General features: G+C 37.3%; 1 protein-coding gene and 1 long non-coding RNA gene across 13 annotated transcripts in view; one reads left to right on the top strand and one right to left on the bottom strand.

The window, feature by feature from the left end:
- RHOBTB1 (Rho related BTB domain containing 1) overlaps positions 1-26,475 on the bottom strand; it is a 117,952-nt gene that overhangs the window by 74,896 nt on the left and 16,581 nt on the right. The gene's annotated exons all lie outside the window — the stretch shown is intronic.
- Positions 1,337-15,299, top strand: LOC144312218 (uncharacterized). The gene is made up of 2 exons (XR_013377682.1): positions 1,337-1,610; positions 13,531-15,299. It is a non-coding gene; the product is annotated as an uncharacterized LOC144312218 (long non-coding RNA).

The following is a 26,475-nucleotide window of genomic DNA, read 5'->3' on the forward strand; positions in this document are numbered from 1 at the left end:
CATTGCAATTATTTAGGGAAGCATAGAAGCAGTGACCCAGCATCAGAAAGCATTCTTAGTCTAAATTTGTGGTCGATAACTTGTGGTCAGTGATAGATACTCAGAAGGGTCTAGTTTTTGATTGCAAGGGAGATAGGAACCCATATGTGCACCAAGTTTGTCTGTTGTTTGAAAAAGAATGTTGCTATTTTAAACATTTAAGTGCATGTTATCATGATTGATGCAGTATTTTTCATTTAAACATGTTTTTAAATTCATAACAGTTTTTAGCCATTAGTTTTCTCAATGGACACACTGAACAACTCTCATGTGGGATTCTACAAAAGTTTTATAGTTGGGACTCATTTGTTTATAGGCTGGCAGTTCTCTTTTGAGTGACTTCAGCTGTTCCCAAACAATTTGGTGCTGTGGTGTAATTCTGTCCTCCTTGCATCTTCAAAGCCAACTGGAATCAAATGCTAATTGATATTGAGAATGCTAAAATGGAGGTCCAAGTGAGTAAGCAGGTAGAAAGGAAAAAAAACACCACAAAGTTTTTGGATTGTCACAAATTTAGTAGTCTAGTTCTGAGTAACGGAAAGAATATTCTTAATTTGTCCAATGGTAATAACACAACAGTATTTATTGAACGTTTACTCCATGGCTACATACTGTTCAGTAAACATGCTTTGTCTCATGTAACCCTCACAGCAATCCTAGGAGGTACTATTCTTCACTTGTACAGGTGGGAAAGCAGCAGTATAGAGAGGTTCAGTCACTTGTATAATCATGTCCCTAGGAAGAGGAGTTGGAAGATTGACACTCTAAGTCTAAATTCAATCCCAAATTTAAAACCGTAGTATAGTATTGCTGCAAAGTAGGACTTACTGTGAGCAGACACCACTTGTGAGTGTATTTTCTGTGCTTTGCCAGACCAGACACAGATTTCACTGTTAATCGGATTAAAAAGTCGGTAATTGGATGCTCAGAGCATGTGGTTAAAAGACTCAGTACAGGGAACAAAAAGGCTAATGCCAAATTAAAGGAGGTGGAAAAGTCAAGCACCTCTGAGGAAGAAATCATAAGGAACTTGACTTGATTCCATTTTTATAAGCATAAAGCTGAAGTCTGAAAGCATTTAGTTTCAAGCACAGTGTATTACATATTATAAAGAATGCTAATGCAATCCTAAGTTTTCTGAAAATGTTAAACTCTCATTTCTTTTAAAAATCAAAATTTCTGAACTGGCCATCTTGCAAAGGAAACTCAATAGCTCTTAGTTTTAAAAGCATTTGGGGCTTTGATATTACACAGGTCAGAGGAGCTACATTATTTTTATTTGATGAGTAAGCATAACTAGATCTTTAAGGCAAACCTTGGAATTGAATATTGTCTAGATATGGATTTCTAAAATACTTTTTTTTCAGAAAAATCTCACAAAATATCAACCAGTGACCATATCTTCAACAGAGAAGGGTGGTAGTGCCTACTGAAATGGCAGCACACAGAAGGGACCACTCCTGTCTCTGAGTGGGGGAGGGCATCAGAATCTTCTAAGAAATGTCCTAGAAGAAGCATCATTTATGTTAAGTCTTGAAGGATGAAAGGAATTCTTGCCGATGGAGAAAGAGGTAAGCAGGAGAGTCATTCTGTGCAGAAGGAAGAGCATTCGGAAAGTTCTGACAATATGAAAGAATATGATAGTTTTAAGTAATTAAAAGTAGTCTGTGTGGCCATGGTGCAAGGTGAAGTAACAAAAGATTGCCCAGCTATCCAAGCAAACAGAAGCCTTGGCTGTCACTCTAAGAATTTTGCTTAAGGACACAGAAGCCATATAAATGATTTTTTAATTGTACTTAAATGAGGCATAATTTACATACAGTAGCAGGTCTACAACTTATGTTCAATTACTTTCTTAGAAAAGATTTATTTATCTGAGAGAGAGAGTAGGGGGAGGGGTGAGGAGAGAAGGAGAGAGAATCTCAAGCAGACTTCTCACTGAGCATGGGGCCCAACTCGGGGCTCGATCTTACAACCCTGAGATCATGACCTGAGTAGAAATCAAGTCACTGCCTAGACGACTGAGCCCCACAGGCACCCTTACTTTTATTATATGTAAATACCCTTGTGACCACCACCTGAATCAAGATGAGGCCAGCACTAATACTCATGACAAAACCTGATAGGACATCCTGAGCACAGACCCACATATCCTGAACAAAATATTAGCAAATCTAGCAATTTAACAAAGGACAATAATACATCAAGACCGAGTGGACAGGAATGCAAGGTTAGTTTCACATTCAAAAACCAATAAAGTAAATGACCATATTAGTAGAATTGAAAACCATAAGATCATCTCAATAAATACAAAGTAACCGATAAAATTCAATACCTATTCATGATGAAACTTTTTATCTGAGTATTTAAAGTAAGGGAAAAGCATGGCCAGATCAGTGTTGTTAGAAGACTTTTTATGAAGCAATCACAGTTCTTGGCCTCGGAATAGGGAGAATGACATTTTCTAGGAGAAGTTTCTAGAGATATGGGAGAAGCAAAATCTGCAGACATTCAACTTCACCATTTGAGGAACTGTGCCAAATGCTGACTGCCAAGTGAGCAATAGATTTACTCCAGACCTCTTTCAGAGCTATGTAGACCAGCATAGGACTCAGACAGAGTCCATTAAAAATGTGATTGCTCTACACATCACAGGCAGCAGTGCTAATGGATAATGCTTACATGTCTCTGAGCTTGGTTGCTGCATGCTGAAACAGAGATGAGACAGAATAAAAAGCTGAAGAGCTCAGGTCTATAGTGATGGCTCACAGCAATAAAGACTCAGTGCAAACCTGAGTCCTGGTTTTGTCCTCCACTCTTTAGCTATGTGCCCTGTAGAAAGACAGGTTCCTCCTCTAGGTCTGTTTCTGTGTCTGTGAAATACATGGATTAATCTACGTAGGGCCACAGAATACTTCAGATCTAGGTGTCAGTCCTGACTCTAGCCTTTACCATCTCTGTGACTAGTGCCTCAGTTTCTACATCTGTATCATGAAAAGAAACCTCAAAGTGTTTCTCTGGAGATTAAATATGCTCATGTAAGTGGAGCTCTTAACACATTCACTGAACATATTGAGCTCTCAATAAAAGTAGGTGTTATTAATGTTTTTAAGAATTAGCTATTAGGCTTTAAAATGCCATAATGATAAACAGGAGACTGGAAATACTAATTTGTTCTGACATGGAGATTGGTAGGTGTTGTGGAAAGCTTTGAAATTCTGTGTAGCCTGCCTGTCATCACAGGTGGTATGGTAAGAAGCTCGATAATTTTAGCAGGAAGGAAAACAGAAGGGTAGATATGCTTTCGTGATTTAATCTTGGTAATGTACCAATGATTTCATTACCATGTGCAAAAAACTATGATGGCATTTCTTATACTCTGATAAGTACTAAGTGAAAAATCTAATTAAATGATGCATCCATAGCATTTCCATAGAATATAATTAATGTGACAACCAGAGCCCCCTATTGATTATGGTGGTGAATTTAATCAAATAGTATGTTTACCTAAGTAATCCAACAAAGTTTGACATCCATGGACAGACATGTGGTTTTTGCCCAGTTGTAAGTAAGCTGCTCACAAGAACTAGTTCTCTAAGGAGAACTAGAAATTTAATGATCTGCATTTGCAACTTCACATACTATATCAAATAAATGACTGCTTTTTCTGAGAGTCATTTTCATAGTGTCCATCTGAGAGTTTGCACTGCTTGGTTGGACCATCTATTCAAACTGAAAATATTCACAAGAGAGATTTAAATAATATTACTTTTGGATCATGCCCCTATCATACATTGGATTCTTTCTTATTTATAGGCAGTCGTAGCCCAAGTCATGAAAAACTTGTGATGACTACAGTTGGATGGCATTTTCTGTGGTCTTTTGGGCAGTATAGGTGGCTTGGCGATTTCCACAGGCCCGTACCTTGGGTGCTGTTGGCTCCTACTCCCTTGCTTATCACTTGCACTGACCATGAACTTGCCATTTCAGGAAGACACCCTGTCACCATCATGTCCAGGCTCTGAGAGCAGGATTGTGGAGTCTTTTTCAGGCTTCTTTCTGTAGCCCTTCCTCATTTTTTTATTGACTTGGGATCGGGTTTATGGGTAGGGGAGTCATAACTCTGTTCTGTACTCAGAGAGTCGAGTGTGCTTTACTCAGGCCCTCTTTTTCTTATAACCCTTCAGTCAACCCAAGAACGGGGAGACGCAGCTGCCTTTCTTAGAAGGCCCTGGGGCTTCCTAGTAATCCAGGAAGCCCCAGGGCCTTCTACTCCTAGGCTTTCACATGGTTCACAGTTGCCACGTGATGGATGCGAGAAGAACTTGTTACTATGTGGTATACACAAGCAAGGTACAACTGGAATCATGAAATTTCAAAAGTGAGCCTTTGGGATCCGTGGGTGGCTCAGTGGTTTAGCACCTGCCTTTGGCCCAGGGCATGATCCTGAAGTCCCAGGATCAGTCCCACATCGGGCTCCCTGCATGGAGCCTGCTTCTCCCTCTTCCTGTGTCTCTGCCTCTCTCTCTCTCTGTGTCTCTCATGAATAAATAAATAAAATCTTAAAAAAAAAAAAAAACAACTAGAGGACTTCAGTTGTCCTCTGTCAATGCTCAAGGGGCACTGTGCCATGCCATGCAAATTACACTCAAAACAGCACACACCTACATCATTTGGGGCATATAGGAAACCTTATATTCAATGAAAATATGCAACCGTGAGGCAAAAGTCAGCATGGAACTGCCTGACAGAGTTTTAAAGTAGAACAATTAGGGATTGAAAAGCCCAGATTAGAATAGTAGTAGCACTGGAAAGAAAAGTGCTTTTCTGGCAGCAGTGTGACTTTGGAGCTGGACACACCTGGATCAGAACCCTGACTCCACCGCTCACTAGCTGTGTGATTCTAGATGTGTTGTTTGGCCTTGCTGGGGCTCTGCTTCCTCCTCCCTAAAAAGGAGACCCATGCGTTGCCTGCACAGAGTACTAGCACTGCTGTGTGTGTGTGTTACATCAACATACAGGCTACCTTGTGAGAAAATGAATGCAACCATTAAATGTAGTGATCATTTATAATGTTTTTAAAAGAACTGGCCATTTTTCTGCACCCGAGATCCAACGGTAGGACTACTGTGAATAGAAACTTTCAAAATAGCCATGTGGTAGAAAAAGTCTGCTGATTATATGCAGTTAGTAGTCTAATTCTTGTTGGAGCCAACATGAAAATCATTCAGTTATCTCTGGCATCCAATATAACTCTTCCCAATAGAAAAAGGAGACAATTTCCTACAACAGATAACATATCAAAATATACACAATGGTTATACGTTCCGTTTAAACACAAGCACACAGAAAGAGCGGAGGAGAGAGAAATGATTAATGTTTACCAGTAGCCATTTTATAGACTCCTCTCAAACTGCAAATGCAAAATAAAGTTAGAAGTCTAAATTGGCTCTTATACCTACTCTTTCTACAAACAGTTTTTTTTTCCTTTTATGGGAAATTTCCACACCCTTGGGAAGAAGCAAATTACATAGTGCTCTTTCTCCTCCTCGTAAAATGTCTACTGTAAATGTCTAGATCTTTTTCAAACAGTTAAAATTTTCTGTTTTCTTCTAAAGAAGTTTTCCACTTGACAAGTATTTAGAAGCTTATCTGTCCTTTGATAAGGTCTTAAGATGATTTACTATAGCTCTGGAAATAACAGTTTGCTTAGTCAGTTCTGGGCAAATAGAAATAGTTTTAAATATGCTATGGTTTCTGGTCCAATTCTAACAGTTTTACTCCCTTCCTGGGTTGGTCATGGCTTCATCATCCTACCTGACAGTACTATGATCCCGCTACTTTACCTCTTCAAAACAATGTCACTTAAATATCCACCAGTTTCAGCGTACTTAAACAAATTGTCCTTCCTAATCTAGAGTCAGAACATCATAAATGATTATCACACATTGTTAGGACTAAAAGTCCATTTTCTGATATCTCAATAAAGTCTTGGTTGTAATGCAGACCACAGATACAGATATGATGGCAGGATTCTCCCAGGAAATATTGCAAATATGTGTAATTTCCAGCCAAAGTGATCTGCATGAACAAGCAATCACATAAACCACACCATTTGTCTCCCTAAAAGTTACGGCAAGAAAGTTCTCAGGGCCACTCACTGCTGTATAGGTAGACAATTTGCATTACCCTCTGTTCCATACAGAAAACCCAAATGGCTCAGCAAATATTGACTGAATTATAATTCTGACATCATTAATCTTTTTCTTCACATACCTGAGGTGCATGTTGCTCCCAATTTCACAAGATGAAAGTGAATAAATAAGTTTAATCAGCAAATAATCTGAATACAATAAAAGAGATCCCAGAAGATAGATTCACAGGTATTATAAGAGGCTTTTAGGGAACCTTGCAAAAAAGTCTCTTTTGAAAGTTGCACCCTTTGCATAAAAATGTCTCTGAGCAGAATAAAATATTTAAACAGCAACATTAACTAAAAAAGAAAACTCAGCATCAGAAAAGTGCACACTCAGGCTCTCCCTCCCTCCTTGTTTAGGAAGCTTCCTGTGGTTCGTCATCACCTTTTAAACAAAAAGTTATGTGTTCTGTTGGAACAGGACAAGGATTTCTTCAGACCTGTGGGCCTCCAAAAGGAATCCAGAACATTTGTAAAAGGAGCAAAGATTTTTATGTTGCACAACGGCCAGGGTTCGTAGCTAGTTGGGTACATTCCTGTGTCATCCTTCCCTGTATCACGTAATTTAGTATCCCTTTCTTAATTATAAGTTCCCTGCAGTAGTTTCTCTGTTCCACACATTATTAAATGCAGCATCTGATACATGGTTCTTACACAGTTGGTAACTCCTGAGTGCATAAATGAATGAATGAATGAATAGGCATTCAGCAATACTGTGGTTTATTTCAAACCAACTAAAGGAAAAAAACTTTGACTTCTTAACTTTGACACATCTTATGATTTTATCCCAACTGTCTCAAGCCATTGTCCACTCCAAAATGCATGAAAGATGCATGAAAGGACAGGATGAGTATGTGTGTTAAGGGACATGCTCATTCTTTTCTTTCAGTTTGTGCAAAAATATTACTTCATGCAACGTTCTTTCCTAATATGTAATGATTTTGCTAGTTAGGTACTCAGAAATAAACACTCAGAAATACCACTGCCAACTGGCTGACAGAAAACAGGTCTGTGAGAAATGGTAAAGGTAGTGGAGTTCAGGCTGGCGCCAGAGGGGATACGGGACTGATGGAAAAATCCTTTCCTGTTTGGGCCACCGCTGCCCTCTAGGGGACACATGGAACATGAGCAAAGTCTCTACAGCTTCCAGAGATTTGAGAGGACCTTGGAAAATCATCTCATCCATCCACTTTTTATTAAGGAAGACATAATTAAAAACTAATTAAAGTCACGTCAAGGATAGCTTTATAATCCTAAAAAGATGTTTGCGCTGCATGCTTTTCTAGAATTACCTGAGTTAGAGTTACTTTCAGCAGATAAGAAATTCTTTTGTCTCTCCTAATTCTCCTGCAGCATTTTAAACATGTTATTTCTTGTCCTATTAAGAAACAGCTGCTTACTATGACTAACATGTTAGTCACTGTTTATACTTGCAGCTTTTGGGTTTCAATGCCACAGAAACCAGAAACCCCAGCTCCTTCAGCCCTTTTTTATAAAGTTAGTTTGCTTGGAGGAGAATGTGCAAACATTTCCAAAGTTGTGAAATGGTTACTTATTTCTGGACAAAGAAGCTTCACTAATTCGAAGTGAAGAGCAAAGACCAACTTGTGATTTTTTACATGGCAGGTCCAACTTAAAATTCTCTCAGGTCATTCAAGCTTCTTTATTTAAAACTTGAAACATTGGGGATAATATCTATTATAATCCTACTTTATAGGCAGAAATTAATCTGTTCTTTCATTTCTCAAACTTAAAGGAGAATTTACATGATTAATGCTAAAATGAAATTTCTGGAAGTAAGTATTCTGCTTTAAGAGAGAATTTCATCATTTTAGGGCAATATTCTGGAAGAATTACTTGTAAAACATCTATTTGTCATGTAGTTGACATTTGTTGAGTGCTCCATTACTCATAAGATACTGCAGTAAGGATTATAGGTGTACAAAGAAGCGTACCATTTAGTTGAGAGTGTAGTTAGAACTACACTTAATGTTATTCAACAAGTACTATGAAATGCCTACGTAAAGTATATTTTGTACTAGACATCAGGTATCTTGAGAATAGGGAATTTTGCTCATCTTTGGATTATAGTACCTTGGATGATTTAATTTCTTTTTTTTTTTGATGATTTAATTTCTTAAGTCTAATAGTAGTCCTTTAAGTCTGTGTTATTATTCTCAGTTTATAGACGAAGTAAATTATTCAGCAATTTCTAAGCTGGCACGTAGTAGAGATTTGAACCCAAGTGTGTCTTGTATCTGTGACATTACGATTCTTTTCTGCTTATGTGACTAGCATAGCACCTGGCACCTAGTAGGTGTTCGGTAACAATCTGCAAAATAATTAATTGGTGTGTTTTACCTCAGTAGTGTACAATTGACAACACAAGTTTGAACTGCATGGATCTACTTAAACATGGCTTTTTTTTTCAATAAGTATAGTACTGTAAATGTATTTTCTCTTCCATATGATATTTTTAAATGATTTCATTTATTAGAGAGAGAGATAGAGATAGAGATAGAGAGAGAGAGAGAGAACAAGCAGGGCAGAGAGGGGCGGAGGGAGAGGGAGAAGCAGGCTCCCCGATGATCAGGGAGCCCAATGCCAGGCTCAGTCCCTGGACCCGAGATCATGACCTGAACCGAAGGCAGATGCTTAACTGACTGAGCCATCCAGGTATCCCTCTGTATGATTTTCTTAATAACATTTCCTTCTCCTTAGCTTACTTTATTGTAAGAATATGGTATATAATAGCTGTAATATACAAAATACGTATTACCTGATGATGTTATTGGTAAGGCTTCCAGTCAGCAGTAGGGTATATGTGGTTAAGTTTTGGGGAGTCAGAAGTTATATGTGGATTTTTGATTCTGTGGGGTGTTGGTGCCACTAACTCCTGTGTTGTTCAAGGGTCAGCTGTATCCTTTGCCTTCACTTTGGTATTTCAAGTGCTTCAAACAGTATTTGGCACATAATGGGTCTTCAGTAATTAATTGCTGAATGGATGAGTAAATGAAGATTTCTTAGGCAGTCTTTTTTGAGCATTTTCCCACTTAATTTCCCCTTAATTGTTATGGTATATCCATAACGGTATAACAGTCCTAAGACCAAAGGACAAAGTTATTTTGTGAGATACTATATTGATGGTAGTCTTTCACCAGCTATCCTAGAATTCATTTTCAGGTAAACTCAGGACATCTGATAGGTTATTGACCTGCTTTGTTGGCAATTTTATTGTCTAAAAAAATTGAGAAAATGAATGAGGGAACTGATATTTCAAAAAAGTCTAATTCATAAGGGGGACACTTGCTGGCCATGCAGAAGTAACAGGAATTTTATAGAACAATAAAAATGTAGTTTTAAAAACTGTGATGGGGATAGAAAGCCTGAAAAGTATCAGACAAATATGTCAAATTTATGAGAACAGATTTTTAAAAGTTCAGAGAACAGATTAGAAGAATTCTACAGCATAACAATTTGAAAGTGAAAATGCTTTGAAAAGATTAAGGAGCTTGCAGAAATTCTAAACATACCTCAAACTCTCAAGACCAGTTTTCTCTAGTATTAGGATTATGAGTAATTTCTTTTAAATTTTATCTCTCTATATTTTTAATTTGTCTATAGAGTAATTTTCAGATGATCAAAGCAATTCTGATTATATTATAATCTATGAAATAAGGTTTATTTTAAAACATGCCATTTCTATCCTGTAGAAATGAGTTGTACATAATTGCGCAACTAAAGATGAAAGAAAGTTGGAGAATACAAAGAAACCACCACTCTGGTGATTTTTAGGTGGCCTTTTTTCCAATGTCTGTATTTCTGTCACTTCATTCACTGGGCATATATTTATTGAGAATCTTCTATGTAGCAGCACAGTTCTGGGCACACTGATGTGACCAAGGGGAAGTCCTTGTTCTCAGAGGGCTTATATTCTAGTGAGAGAGAAGGACAAATAAACAAATTCCAGGCAGCAGTGGTGCTTTTAAGACAAATAACGGCTGAGCAGGAGAGAAAGAGCAACGCAGTGTGGTTTCTTCAGGGAAGTCAGGCAGGCCCTCTTTGAGAAAATGGCTAGTCTTGATCAGAGGCTCAAGTGCTACGAATTGGCCTTGGGAAAAATCAGGTGAAGAGTTGTCCAGAGGAGGATAGCAAATATGAAGGGAAACCCGATCATAAATAAATAAAAATTAAAAAAAAATTGTTAAAAAAAAAGGGATCCCTGGGTGGCGCAGCGGTTTGGCTCCTGCCTTTGGCCCAGGGCGCGATCCTGGAGACCCAGGATCGAATCCCACATCAGGTTCCCGGCGCATGGAGCCTGCTTCTCCCTCTGCCTATGTCTCTGCCTCTCTCTCTCTCTCTGTGACTATCATAAATAAATAAAAATTAAAAAAAAATTGTTGAAGGGAAACCCGCAGATAACCTGAGACCTACTGAGAAGAATGTCAGGAAACATGGTTTCTGTTTGTTTGCTTTCTTGTTGTTGTTATTGTTGTTTTGTTGTTTTGTTTTTGTTTGTTTGCTTGCTTCTTAAGCTCAAGGAGCATATTGTTCCAATAAAAGATGGATCCACAACTTAGAGGTGATGGTAACACTGATGTATCAGAAAGAGAACAGAATAGTAAGACTTCTATTTTCTTTGTGTCAAGGAGAAACTGGAAATGATAGACTACTGTTGCTGAGAGGGAAGAGAAGATGAATAAGGAGAGGATAAGAGGTTGCTGACATTCTAGATGTTTTCAAGGATTCTCAGTGGTAGGAGCTGAGTCCCTGCGTATCACCTTTTTTCAATCCCTTAGAAATGACTGCAACCTTGGGGTAAAGAGATAGTGTTGGTGTTTTTATAATTTTTTTTAAGATTTTATTTATTTATTCATGAGAGACAGAGAGAGAGAGAGAGAGAGAGAGAGAGAGGCAGAGACACAGGCAGAGGGAGAAGCAGGCGTCTCGCAGGGAGCCCGATGTGGGACTCGATCTCAGGAGTCCGGGATCATGCCCTGAGCCAAAGTCAGATGCTCAACCGCTGAGCCACCCAGGAGTCCTATAATTCTTTTGAGTAATCTCAATTAATTACCAGGATTTTATTGAAATGTGAGATTTGGTTATCATCACCTACTTAATAAGCTTGTTCCACCTGAAATTCTCCTTTCCTTGTGGCTTAAATTTCATTAAGGAGTCTGATAAAAGGAGAGGTGTAGGTTATATTATGCTAGTAGAGGAGGGACCAGGTCCTAAGAGAATTGACCCTGGTGGAAAAACAGGGAGCAGAGGAACAGAAAAAGGGAGCAGTGCTAAGGGAGCAGAGGTATGAGGCCTCAAGGAATCTACTTGAAAACATCCCTCCCTTCCCCAAAGCCCTGCTTCACCTTCCTCTTATAATTTTTAATGTCTCCACCCGTTTCTCTCTCCCCACCCCCAAACAATTCAACTATGGTTTTCTCTGAGCCTCAGCAGGAATACTCATGCCCGGATGTCTCCAGGTGAAATCCAAAGGGTCCTTCTGGAAACCTGGGGCATGTCATTTAAAATCACAGGAATAAAATTTGGAGGGGTGTTCAGTAAGTGTGGCATGTGAGTCAAAATTCTGATGTAATGTATAAATGAATATGGTCTTGAGACATATGTGATTCTTATTTCAGAGTTTTATTTTTTCCTCTTTTTAAAAGATTTTATTTGAGAGACAGAGAGAGAGAGAGAGAGAAGTGAGTGTGTGGGGGGGGGGAGAAGAGGGAGAGGGACAAGCAGACTCCACGCTGAGTGCAGAGCATGAAGTAGGGCTTGATCTCATAACCCTGAGATCATGACCTGAGCTGAAACCAAGAGTTGGACGCTTAACTGACTGAGCCACCAGGCAACCCCCATTTCAGAATTTTAAAACATGAATATAACCACCAAAATACCAAGTTTTGAGTGCTTTTATTCTTGAAAATAGTAGGATTCCTCTTATGTTCTAGACACTGTGCTAGGTTCTAGGGACAATGAATAAGCTGAGGCCCCTGTAGCAAATTAAACCTGCAAAACCACTGTTGACCATTTTTGAGGGACTGCAGAAAATAGGAAAAGTGTAAGTTGGCAAATTGGCAGAAACAGAGGATTGGCAAATATGGATCTGATTTTCAAAAGGGGAAGGGGGCAGTTTCTTAAAACCTACATTTCAGTGAACCTCAAATAACTGTGGTAAGGCTCACAGCCAGATTCCAAATGATTTACCATGGAACAGAAACAAGATCATATAGATAATGAACATCATTTCCTTCTCTGAAGGGTTAATGGACAAACTGATGGGGGTAACTAGGATATCTGCTGAGGCATTGCAGAGCATCTGTGTCGCTAAGATGGAGATATATGTGCTAGAAATCCAGGGTGTTGGCAATTTGTTGAATAGCCATACCTAGAAGGTACAAATGAATGATCAATGGGTGTCTGGAAAGACATTTCTAATGGTGATGCCTCAGTCCTTTTATTGTCAACATTTAAAAAGATAGGTATTAAAATAGAGAATATGGTAGTCAGGTTTACTGATGACACAAGTTAGGATTTTACATAGTGAGATGACAGGATTAGAATACATTCTCCATTCCAAATGAACAAAAAAATCAAAGTTGATGGGATGGAACAAATTTGGTGGTGTAACATTAAAGGAAATAAATGTCAACTATGATGGTCAAAAACAAAGAGACAAAAGCCCAGCTACACAGGTAGAGGATGGGGTGCATGTGATTTTGCTTAGATATTTGAGAAGCACTTAGGAATTTTAAGTATCATTCTGATAGAGTTGCCACAAAAGCAAATTCAGTATTAACAGCAAGACAGTGCTTGGAATAAGGCTATTTATTGCTAATTGTATTTTATTCTGTGCGAGTCCGGTCATACCTTGAATTTGAAAAATATTAAAAAAATTAGACCATGTTCTGAGGAAAGTGACTAGGGCATTCAGGGAGGAAACCAAAGGGAATGAGGAAGCATCGGAAAGGAGCTTCTTGGGGTATCAAAGAGGACATAAACATTTTGTTAGTCTCAAAGGTTACATCTAGGGCCAATAAGGGAGATTTACAGCCACAGTAGAGTAAATGTAAGGACTTTCCATCAACCAAGGCCATTTGAAGTTGGGAGGCCAAGAGATTCATTCCTATCATCAATGGTGTTTCAACATCACTTAAGTCATCAGTGGAGTATAGGGTCATTATGTATGACCTTTAAGGTTCATCTCAACCTTGGGAGTCTTTAGTTCTAGAGCTGCTTGCTAAGTAGGAATTTTACAATGACATTGAGTTAGCTTTTTTTGCCACTTTCAGGCTTTGCCTTTAGAAGCTGGGGAATCGGAGTAATTGAGACCTTATAATCCCTTCCTGCATCCCAAGGTGAAAGCCCCGGAGAGCAGATTACAGGACTTCCAACATTTTAAAGATCTTAGATCTGATATCATCGAGGAAAGAATTGGAAAACTAGGGTAACTGCTTGATTGATATACATAAGGCCAACTGGGTAAAACCATCGCCCAGAAACTGCATTTCCAGCGTGGTCTCCAGTGGTATTTGGCGCAGGGATTATTCAGTGCAATGGATGAAGCTTGTTGATTACTATTTAGCAGAATGGCATGGTGATCTACGTTTGTTTGCCTGATACAGTAAATACCAACCGTTCTTTCATTGCTATTATCAAAAAGCCCCAGAGGTTGTGGTTATTGGCAGTTCTATTCCAGTTATGCACATTGCATGAAAAATGCTTTCCACGTTTGAATAAAGTGAGGTTTAGGTGATGTGAGTGGTGGTCATGGCTTATATTTGGCACTACCAAATGCTACCCTCTTTAGGTATATAATCCCACTACTCGATGCATGAGATGTATATTTATTTAAGACAAGAAATATGATGATGATAATATAGGGCTTAGGGCTTTTCCTTTTTAGCACCTTATATCAAATATTTGCTGATCAATACAATTCAGGTACATACTGAATATTTATTCTATATTTCTTGCTTCTTAATTGTAATTGTATAAAGTTCAGTACTGCCCATTTACTGGAGGAACTAATGAATTTTTGTAAAAATAGTTCACTATGAAACTTGAGGTTTATTTTGGAGTCTAGACTAGTTCTTTTTGCACTTGTACACATAATAGAAAAACTACCAAACAAGAGTTAAATATTTCCTAACAATACTAAGCTCAGAAAAGAGCTTACATAGCACTTTTTCTGCTTGCTTTACATTTATATTTGTGTCACAATACAAATAGGGCTTTTACAGTCTAAGATTAATGCTATGGTTTTCTGTGTTCATTCTATATCATCCAAACTGCAGTTGGACCAAACAACAACAAAAAATAATCAACCAAATGCTGAACAACTCATTGTGAAAATATTCATGGATGCTCCCAGTCAATACCAGAAAAAAAAGAAAGTCCCAGAATATACGCATAAGTCACCATTTTTATTTTGGTAAAACTTCAGGGAACTGTTGTGATGATTCTCTATAAATAATCTATGGACAGCTCTGTCAGAGATTAGCTCCAGGCAGCTAGTTTTTATGGAACACTTTTATCATCATCATTAGTAGTAGTGGTAATGTAATTAATAATATTAGCACCTGAATCTAGAGTCAAGGAGATCATCCATTTGATATGGGAGAGGGCTGTTTTTCAGTTTACATCTAAAGTTTTCCACTGGTTCTGAAACAGCTGATTAAAAAGTAATGAAAACTAATAACCTAATTGCTCTGCCTCCAAGTATCATCATTGGCTTAGCACACACAACCAGTAGTGGGAGATTAAATGGCAGGCTCAAGGTCTGTTTAATCTAACTACTGCTAATCTTTACTTGTCAGATGTAATTTGCTCTATGGCAACTCTGCTCAGAAAACCACCTCTTTTGGAAGTAAAATGTCTACTGGTGTTAACACAGGTCTCCTTTTTAAATAGAAACAACTGTGGTACAGAAAACAAGAATGATTTTAGGTTTAAGAAAGTAGAGTTCATGAATCCTTTAACCATGTCGATAGGAGTAAATGTTTCCAATGCAGAGCAATAAAGGCAAAAGTCAAGAAATAAATTGCATATCGTTATATAATATGTCTGCTAATTTTTCTTTTATGATTTTCTTTGGATTTAATGATTCAATATAGGCTGCCTTGAATATAAATGTAAGCAATTGTTAAGAAAATTACTTCCAAGAAAACAAGCAGAATCTTTCCTCCATTAAAAGGTTTTCATCTGTTAAACACTCTCATATCTTAAGGCAGATTAGATTTTAGTGTTACAAGAAAATGAGATGCCAGAAGCTAAGATTATCACAAAATCACAGGGCTGGGGGATCATCAAGAGGTCATTTAGTTCATCTTCCTGTCTCCATTCAAAATAGCATCCAAGAGAGAAAAGTGTTCATCCTTTTGTTGAAAATTTTCAGCATAAATTGCATTTGAGTCTTGTCTGACCTAGCCTTCTTTTGTTTGCCCTTTGTTTTTAGTAAGTACTTCATTTCTGGAGGAATTTTGAAAAAAATTATTTAAGGGTTATATCCTAGAAACATCGGAATAGTGAGGAGGACAACACCCTTTGGGTTTTATACCTAAAAGAAACTACCCTGACATTTGCAAATACAGGGAAACATAAAGAAAGGAGGCCTGGGTGAATGGGAGAGAATATGGCTTCAAACCAGCATTAAAGGGATGAAAAACCAAAAGTAGGGAGAATGACTTGCAGAGGAGAAAGTATGGGCTGTTTTGGGAGAGACTTTACTTAAATATTAGGAAGAGTTTATTCAAATTGAGGAGGTGTCCTAAACACTGAAATGAATTCCTGTTTGTGTTTTATAGTGTCAGTCTTCAGTGATGGTCTTTTCTTAAAGAAAGGTTTTCATGTTGGAACTAGTTTAGGCAAAATAGTTTACTGGAAAATGGAGGATAGCCTCATTAAATGAAATCAAACTGACCTAATAAATACCATTTGATACCTCTGATTCTTTAAGATGAAAAAAACATCTCTAGCATTTTATATCCATCTTCATAACAGGAAATATGATACTCCTGATACCTAACATGCATGGTCAAAATCCAAAATATTTCATCTGTGTATCACTAAGCTCCTAATTAGTTAGGAGTGCCTTTGCCTCTAACCCTACTAGCTCCAATTAAATGGGTTTAAGACCTTTTTTCAGATGAGTTCTAGGTAAGTAATATAAATGCATACTTGGAAACAATTAAAACTGTATTTCAATTAACAAAATATAATTATGGGAACTGGGCTCATAACATAGTTAAGAGCCAGACCAAATAAAGAGGTATGAATAGACAATGAAAGACAGCTATGACACTGCTTGGTAAACTAATTATCATTTCTCTTTGCTTTTCCAGGTCCCTGGTAGGAAGTATATAATGAATTTTTAAGTTTACTATGAACAAATGTCTTTGTGTTACATTAATTTAAAAATCTGACTCCAAAATACATGTACAGCTAAATTATCAGATGAGGTTTCTCCACATGTCCACGAAGATAAAAGTGCCAGTTACAGAACGCTAACTTCTTGGGCGTGAGATTGGAGTTTAGGCCTATTTAGAGGGAATAGCCAATAGGATCAGTGTTTATTCTCAAGCAGCCAGTGGACATTTATCTGCTTCTAGTTAGGCCTGTGTTGCTATTAGTGGATTCTAAGTAAAGACCTAAGTTTAGGGGATCCCTGGGTGGCTCGGTGGTTTAGCACCTGCCTTTGGCCGGGGGGGGAGGGGGGCGGGGGGGGTGATCCTGGAGACCCAGGATCAAGTCCCATATTGGGCTCCCTGCATGGAGCCTGCTTCTCCCTCTGCTTGTGTCTCTGCCTCTCTTGCTCTGTGTTTCTCATGAATAAGTAAATGGAATTAAAAAAAAAAAAAAAAAAAGACCTAACTTTAGTTAAGGGGCATTTGTCAGACCTGAGTTTTATCTCTATTACTTACTAGCTGGATAAACCTGCACAAGTAACTATTTCTCTGAGGATAGTGTGTAAGACTAACATTTCTCACAAGCATTAGTTCCCTTTCCTACGGGGTGGGGAAGGCACTGTGATAGCATGTATGGGAGTGGCTATATTTCAAAAGCAAATATGGATAAGAGATGACTCTCTTTAGTCTCATGTTCCAGAAATGGAATTTTTCTACCTTGCTCTGTGTGGCTGAGAGTTTTATGATTTTAAAATGATCTCATTGACAATATTTACATTAATTAAAAAGCTTCTTTATTGCAAAATGCCAATATATTAACTTATAGTAAGAAATACATTCATGAAACTAATGAGTTATATTGACTCACTGCTGTATTTTCTCCCTGTAGATCTAGATAGATAGATAGAAATACCTGGCAAAAAGGATTCTAATCAGTGAACTGATTACCAAGTGAATTTGTGTTCATAACTTGGAACATGTAACTGGCTGTTGTTTCAAAGCCATGACAACCTAATGGATTTTTCTGTCTTCAGGGATACATTTGCTGCATGGTCTAGAGATCTGTGTTCTTAGGCCAGGATCCTCACCCACTTAGGGCTGGAAAGGCACCTCCCATATTTGCCCTTCTGATTTTTTTTTTTTCTGTACCAACTTCTGATGGGCAAGAATGCTTACTTGTAAGAGTTTTTACTTGTAATGTATAGACTGAAAGCTGAAATTTTAACTTTAGTTTTCATGGAAATGCTAGATAATGATTGTATAAATGCTGTGTTGATTTTATCTAGAAGCAAGATGGAGTTTTAGCAACTTATCCATATATACAATTCTGGAAAATCACGATATTTGGTGAAAAGTTCTCTCTTTAAAAAAGAATAAGTATTTTTACTTAGCCTGAGCATTATTTTTCAGTTTTTTCCACATAAGAATCCCTCCTCGAAATGTTTCTTTTTGGCAAACGATAACAGAATTACATAAAAAGATGACAATCGATGAAAACAGAAACACCATAATAATGGATTCTGGGATTACAAGACTGAGAACTGGGAATCAAGCCCAGTTCAACATTTACAATAATGGGACGTTCACTTGTATTTCATGTCCTGTGAGGGGTGGTGGAAAAACGAGGGGGTGTGAGAGAGTCTTCTCTGGTCTTATGCTCATTTAGTTCATTGTTGCATCAGAAAGTGATATAAATTCACTGTTCTCCTGTAAGGCTATGGGAGGACACTGAATTCTCAGGGGAAAAGGATATATCCAAATTAGAAGCTGCAATATGGGGCAAATAAATGTAAATGGGAATAATAAATGCCATCGGAAAAGTCTTGGACTGGGAAAAGCCATGGGGTGTTAAATATTGGAACTGTAGCATGTAAGGAAAGCTATAATAGCATTTCATTTGGATATTTTATTAGTTGGAAGGATTTTTAAAAGGATGGAATTTCTATACTTCATACATTTAACTTATATTCTAGTATTTGGAATGTTTCTTTTGATTACACATTTTTTTTCTAATTTTATAGCAGAGAAGATGGCTAAAGTCTCTCAATTTATATGTATGTATATACATCACGTTTTCATTATATGAAAATAATCCACTCTGCTCATTTAAGGGCCAAGTGCATCTAACTCTGAGTTAGGAAGCAGCACACTGGAGTGTGAATTCCTTTTCTAACTGGTCTATAAGCAGGAAGCCTGAGGACAGTATTTCAATATAGATATTCCTCTATACAAATGCTCTTTGTTTTATTTATTTATTTATTTATTTATTTATTTATTTATTTAATTTTCTTTAAAAAAGATTTTTTTCCATTTATTTGAGAGAGAGAGAGGGAGTGAGAAAAGGACAGTACAAGTGGGGTGAGGGGGGAGGCAGAGGGGAAAGGAGGCTCCCCACTGAGCAGGGAGCCTGACATGGGGTTCGATCCCAAGACCCTCGAATCATGACCTGAGCCAAAGGCAGAGCTTAACCTACTGAGCTTCTTGTTTTAAAACATTTATTTTTAAAATCTCTGCCCTGATAAGTAGACACTGTTTAATAGACTGAATAACAAATCACACAAATTAAAAAATATTACCTCATAACATATTGTCTTACTGGTAGATCTGATGTGATGGAGTTTATATTTAAATATGTACAAAATATTTAATAATAAAAATATTTTCACAAAATTGGTATCACTTCCTGGATCTTTAAGTACACTTTAATTTTGAAAGAGATTCTGGAAGCATTTAAGTGCCCAACATACACAGTGTGTTTTAAATCATCTGCCTTTGACAGCTAACATGCCAATATTTAGACTTTATCAGAAACTTTTGCATGTGAAATTAGGGCTGGAATCTTTGCCATGAATTTTAAAAATTCCTAGCTTTATCGGCTACGTTTAAGAGTCTTGAGATCAATCAATAAGGGTAAATTATATGCTATAAATTATCATGAAAAGAAAGTCTATTTCTAATTAGTTAAAAAATTTGACTTATGAATGAGTGAACCTTCCAATGCTTTGTCCTCTATGGGATTGAAGGATGAAACGATATTAGAGGGGCACTCCTGAGTCAGTGCTGAGGGAGTGTTTTGAGAACCTTGGACTTCACAGACCACAATCACTGAGAAGCAGTTTTGCTGACATCTCAGTAGCGTGCAGTTTGAAGAGTTAATGCAAATGATAGAGTTGTAGAGACATTATCCTTTTTATTCAATCTTAACACATACCTCATACGCGGTTATACTTCTCCATACTAGCAGCCACAATCACCATTTTAGTGACGCAAAAACTGATGAAATGATGGGCATTAAGGAGGCCATGTGATGTGATGAGCACTGAGTGTTATATTCTATGCTGAAAAATTGAGTTTAAATTAAAAAAGAAAATGAAAGGAAGAAATGAAGGCAGATAAGAGAGGAAGGAGGAAACAGGCAAGACAGCAAGGCCACCACTGCACAGCTTGTTCGTTCCACAGGCAGATAGAAATAATCGGATTGGTTTACTCTGCCACTTTTGCCAAATGTAATTATAAACCTTTGGGTTCTTTATTTTACTGTTAAGATTTTAAGCTCTGAAAAATCTCAACACATCTTTTCCATGTCGCTGGACGAGTGCCACGTGATCATTTTTAGAAGGGCCAGTGCTTACCCACATGGATGAGAGCAGGAGGGAAGGGGGCTGGTTGATTTAAATACCCTCACTCAGAATTTACTGTGGATTTAAAATCTCTGACTTAATGTTGCATTAACTACCGGTGGCTGCTTTACTGCCTTTAAAACATGCATATATAATTGGATACTGTAATGCTTTGTGGGTAAAATAAATACCAACTCACACTAAAATAAATACTCTGCATGATGAAGTTCATGCAGACATAAATTAATCATTTACCAGTTAACCAATATGCACAAGAAAGAAATAGATCACTTATTAAAGGTTGCTTCATCTATAAAATGGGAAAAATAAAATGCTGATATATTTTACAGTGGTGCTGTGAGGGGAAATATATAAAATTATTGCTAAGCAGTTTATAAACCATAAAATGCAGTATGAACATTAAATTAATAATATTTGTACTAATTCAGATTCAACACCCTCTGCATTAAATATATCTTTTTGCCTATTGAAGCATACACAAAACCAAGCTGAGGCTCTTTATTTAATTTTTAATGTCTCTTCGGAATTCTGCAAAGCATTGCAGAAGTTATTGGTTATGTTAAAAACTTTTTGGTGGCTCCCACCATTTCTAAGATAAAGTTCTTGGCCATTCATATCCACAATTCCATTTTTAAAGCCCCTTCCCAAAGAGCTTTATGTCTTTCACTTGCACGGACATAATAGTGATGAAGAGAACACAGGCTTGAATTTTATAATCAGGCGAAAGTTGTTAACATGCTCTTTGCTTTGGTTTCTTCTAAATTATAGGTTGAAATAGGGAAGCATTGTTAAACTGGGTGGAGGACGAGTCCATTGGGTCTCTGCATATTGCTAACCACAGTGTGATCCTTTGCTGGGAGAATGGTGTGGCCTCAAGTAGCAGGGTCTCAAGGCCATCATTTTGCTCAAAATGTTACAGGTTCTAGAGATAAATCAAGTTTCTGTTTTTCAGTTCAAGTCCAGAAATATCATTCAGGGACACAAGGGAGAACTAAGCAACATAGAACATAGTTCCTTTCTTCTTCTACTGCTTTTTTTTTTTTTAAAGGAGTCTTATTGTTTAGAAGACCAACTTGTACAATACCTGTAATCTACTCAGCACATTTTTAACATTGTCAATGTTCCTTTGACTCTCAATGATAAAACACATCAGATGTTTCTTCACTCACTTCCTTTTATAGGGGCTGTTAATATAGAAATACCTCCTCATCTTCCACTATGAAATGATAAATGGCTGACTAGAGATGTCTGAAATATTGCCAAATCTCCCCGATGTATCATGTGTCACCAGCAATAATAAACAGTGACTAATCTTTGGTCATGAACTAACTATATTTATGACTTTCTTGTCATCAGGAAGTATGTATTTTCTTGAATCAGGTTTAAGGATCTAATATTTATGCTAGGAACATGTGTGCTAAGAAAAGTAGACCTAGGTCCAAAGGAAAATAATTCTCCACATTTTCTTTCAAATAGCTATTTATAGAGCTTAGCATTTCCATCTGTATCTCTCTCTCTCCTTTCCCCTCCACTCTTTATTTTGGATCAGGATTCACCCAAGAGTGCTCTGATCAGGAATCTAGTTTATCCCACTCAGTTCACTATTTTAGTGATAAAAGTCTCCTCATCTAATAGGAAAGGAATACGGCTAAAATGCAAACTTATCCCAGTTACAGTTTATCGGTGATTAAAGGGAAACACAGTAAAACTGTTTCTTCCACTTCCAAAATCTAGCTGGGGTTTGGGGGATCAAAGTTTTCCTAAAGGAGCTATAATGGCAGAACAACAGAAGATAAAGGCTAATAGAAGGAGAATTAGGCTTTGCGGGAAATGCAATAAGGTCAATAAGTGTGTAATTCTACTTTAACTCATTTAATTAATGTATATCAAGTGCCTGCCAGATACCAGGCATTGGAGTAGGTGCCTTGGGATACACCAGTCAAAACTAACAAAAATTGCTTCCCTCATGACACTCGCATTCTCTTGGAGGGAGACAGAAAATAAATAAACAAACAAACAAATAAATAAATAAATGGAAGTATTAGAAGATTACAAGTGTTATGGAGAAAAATAAATTAGAGAAGAATGTTAAGTGTGGGAAGGGACTGAATTTTTAGAAGGCTGGTCAGTTATGGAGAAGTTGACATTTGAGCAAAGACTTGAAGCAAATCATGTGGATTACTGGGGAAGACAGTCTCAGACAGGAAATAGCAAGTGTGAAGGCCCTGAGGCAGGGCTACGTCTGTGTATTGGCAGAATTGTAAGGAAATCAGAGTGATGGGAGTATAGTGAATGCGAGAGTCTGGGCAGGAGATGGTGGTCACGGTGGGCTAAAATATATATGGCTTTGAGGACAATTATTAGGCTCTAGCTTTTAATCTGATTGCAATGGATCTACTGGAGAGTGTTGAGTCAAGGAACAAAATGATCTGACTCATACTTTATTGAAAATTGACTGCAGGAGGAAACGGTGAAAGCAAGGAGATCAGTTAATTAAAATGAAAAGTTCACCTCTTCTCTCTGCATACGTTTAATGGATATGAGCCAGAAATTAATGAGAGACAATAGTGTACAATTATATGCAAGCACATTGAAGTTATAGCTACACAGAGTTAAAGCCAGTTGCAACAGAGAATTCAATAAAGCAATCAATTTCATTTCTATAGCACCAGTTGCTGAGTTTGAAAACATTTTAAATTAAGGTCATGAGCAACTAATGATAAAAAGTAACCATTAGGGTTTTGGAAATTCACACATCTGTTGCTAAGGAATAGACTAAAAAATCTCCCTTCTTAGCAGATCTGGGTTGTGGAATTAAGCAAGTGTGGATTATGACATTGAGATGGTCTCCTCTCATGCCTTTCAGTCCCTTGATTCTTAGGAGTTGGAAGTAAGGGAACCTGGAATTAAGAAGAAAGCAAACCACTAAGAAAATGAAGGCAACCATAGTTTGGATTATATGTAAACGTTTTCATTTTCACATTGAAAGCATTTGAATGATGGGAAGATTAAAAAAAAAGAGTTCAGTCTTCTCCAGGGAACAAAGAAAAGAGAAAAATAAAAATACTAATAAAAGGTGAATTTAGCCTTATAATCAACCTTCCTGGCAGTCAGAATTATTAGGTTATGAAACAGAGCTCTCCCCATCTCTCCTGGGCCAGTTAGGCTTAGAACAAATTGAACCTGAAAAAGTGTCAAAATTCACAGTAGGAGCACCCACTCAGAGCTCCATTTCTCTCTCTGAAGTAGGTTACTACACTCACCTAGGGAAATTTCTATTGAATTGTAATTAGGTGGCTAATTAAAAAGTAGATTACCAACTATATTAAAATATGCCAGAAAGATGTGCCCATCATTCATTCTTTAATTTAGGAAATCCACCTTTTCCTTAAAAAAAATTCTCACTGGGAAATTCCAGATATAATATGTACCTTTTCTTTTTTCTTCTTACATCACTTTTATTGAAGTAAGTCTAAGATTTTTTTTTGTTCATTGAGGCAATGGATGTATTTGGAGCTTTCTTCATTAATAAAAAGTACCTACACATAGTTATGATTCTTACAAGAACCAACAGCTATGATAAGAACCCCAAGGCAATGCAGGGTCTCCAGAAGAAGTAATAACTACCATTTATTCACTGCTAATATATGTCAAATGCTTTATCACTTAATTCTCTCAATAACTCTATGACGTAATTGTCTGCCTATTAGACAGATGAGGAAGCTGAGGTCAGAGAAGGCAAATTATTCAAGGTCACACAGCATGAAGGTTATAAAGCTGAAATTCAAACTCAGGTCTGTTTGACTCTGCATTAAGCAAGAGTTTTCACTCTCTAAACTGTTTTAACATGAAGCTAAAACCATTTTGTTGCATTCAGTTGATTTGAAATTGATAATATTTGTGGATGATATTGTCAAGATCTTATGTTAATCTTCCTTTAACCAGAAGACCATATTTCCTAACCATTTGTCCATATATCAGTTTATTTTCTAAAGTAAATTATCATCAGGAGACTCTTGAGTCATTTCTAACAGTAGGAGTTAAAAAGTAATAGTCACCTGTTACTTGTAGGTTACTTTTTATTCAACTCTTCCTATTTTTTTCCTAATTTCTAAGAAAGTACATGAACTTTTGTACAATCTTGTCCATTAGTTTGGTAGACCAGTCAAGTATTAAGTGGGTCAGTCCATTCCTGAAGGCACCTAACAATTGACCAGTCCATCTAGATGACCAAGCAGATAGGCATGACTGACTATCCTTGCAGTGGGCTTACTGAATTGCTTACAGGACTCAGGCCTGATACCATGAGGGTGATTCAGAGTTCCTTGTCAAACAAATGACAGCAATAACAATGTAATTATACAAATATTTTCTGAGGGCCTCCTGTGTATCAGACATTATGCTATTACAGACATGATGTCAACATACTCCAGGGTTTCTTAGCCTTGGTACTATTCACTTTTTGGACTAGAGGACTGTGTTGTGGGGGTCTGTCCTATGCATCTTGAATTGCAGCATCCCTGGATCCTACTCCTCAGACATCCATATCACGCCCACTGCCTCCAGTTGTGACAGCCAAAACTATCTCCAGACATTACCTAATGTCTCCTGGTGGTGGTGGTGGGAGTGGGAATCACCTCTAGTAGCTACAGATCTTTCTTTTACCTCCTTAACAACTCCAGGAGGTTGGAACTATTAGACTAATAACATTATTGGTGAGGAAACTGTGGCTCTACGAATTTCAAGTAAAATGCCTAAGGTCTCACAGGAAGGAAATTACAGAGCTGGAATGCACAGAGACTGCCTGCCTCTTTGAAGGCTGTTACAGTGTGATTGGAACTCACAAATGTGAGATTGGAACTCTCCCACCCTCCTCACTTCTAGATCTCATCGTGGGGGTACAGCCCAGGGAAGGAGGAAGGCATGCACATGACATAGTACATGGAACTTTTATTGTACCATGGCCTTTTATTTGGCAGAATAATTCCATTTTAATTGGAATTCTGGAAACTAATGAAAAAAAATTACCAGTGTTAGATGGTCTTTTCTCAGGGTTTTTGAATCTGTCTGATTTAATTCTAACCAATTAGCATGCTATTATGGAGGAGTATTATGTTGAGAATCAATATTACACTAAACACTAATATTTTATTCAGTATTAAAAATTTATACAAGTGGTAATACAAGTGCTTTATTCCTATTTTGTCTAAATGAGAAGAAATGCTTCCTTAGGGCGATTCTAGCTACAAAGAAAACGTTATCTTTTTAGGATACTATTGGCATTATACTTTACATAGATCATTGGTTAAGTGAATTAATAAGATTTAATTGAATGAAATTTGTTTATTTTATTATAAATATATGAGGTTTTCAGTGTATCAAAACGTTTTCCATTTTATACTCGTATCGCATGTTAAGAGGTCAACAAAAGTGCCTTATTGTTTAATACTGCCAAAAAAGGTCAAAATAATTCATACTCTTCCTGGTTTTCAGATACCCTTCTTCTTTCTCTCCCTTTCTTGCTTCCTCTTCTTTTTTCTCTACTTGGATACTCTATCCTTTTTTGATTCAGATATAATCTTAGGCTGGAATTAGAACCTAAATGTATCCAGTCTCGGCATTCTGTATTTTTTTTTTGCACAGAGGAACTAATAAGCCTAGATAAATTGTAAACTAGATTAACATCTAATAATCACTAGAGATAGCTCAGTTAGGCATGATTTCAAAACTGGATTTCAAGTCAGCTTTCCAGATGGTGCCCCTGGGTGCCTTTCCCGGCATCTGGCCTTGCCCTGCGCTTTCGTTTTAGACTCTGGCCTACTGTGTGGATCCCGTGGCTCTCCCTGGCATCTCTTCTGTATACTTATACTCTCCTAAATTCAGGAGGTTTTTCAAGCTTCCAAGCCAGGGCAGCACTGGAAGATTTCTACAGTCTGGATTTAGTGGAGATACTTAGTTTTTATCACTTATGTACTTTAATTCACAACTTCTCAAGTATTTGAAAGCTATGGAGAAAATGATACTTTTAAAAATATCCCTCACTTTGTGAATTAGTATACTCTGTTCTCCAGTATTAGATTTAGCAAAGTTTTGTTTTGTGTTTTAGGGATCTACCCACTGGGTTGGCAAGATCAATCAGTTAATATGCACATACCTTGAAAAAGTTAGTACTCTTTGGGAAAAGGTTGCT

Source organism: Canis aureus, chromosome 4, assembly GCF_053574225.1.
Source record: "Canis aureus isolate CA01 chromosome 4, VMU_Caureus_v.1.0, whole genome shotgun sequence".
Taxonomy (NCBI): Eukaryota; Metazoa; Chordata; class Mammalia; order Carnivora; family Canidae; genus Canis; species Canis aureus.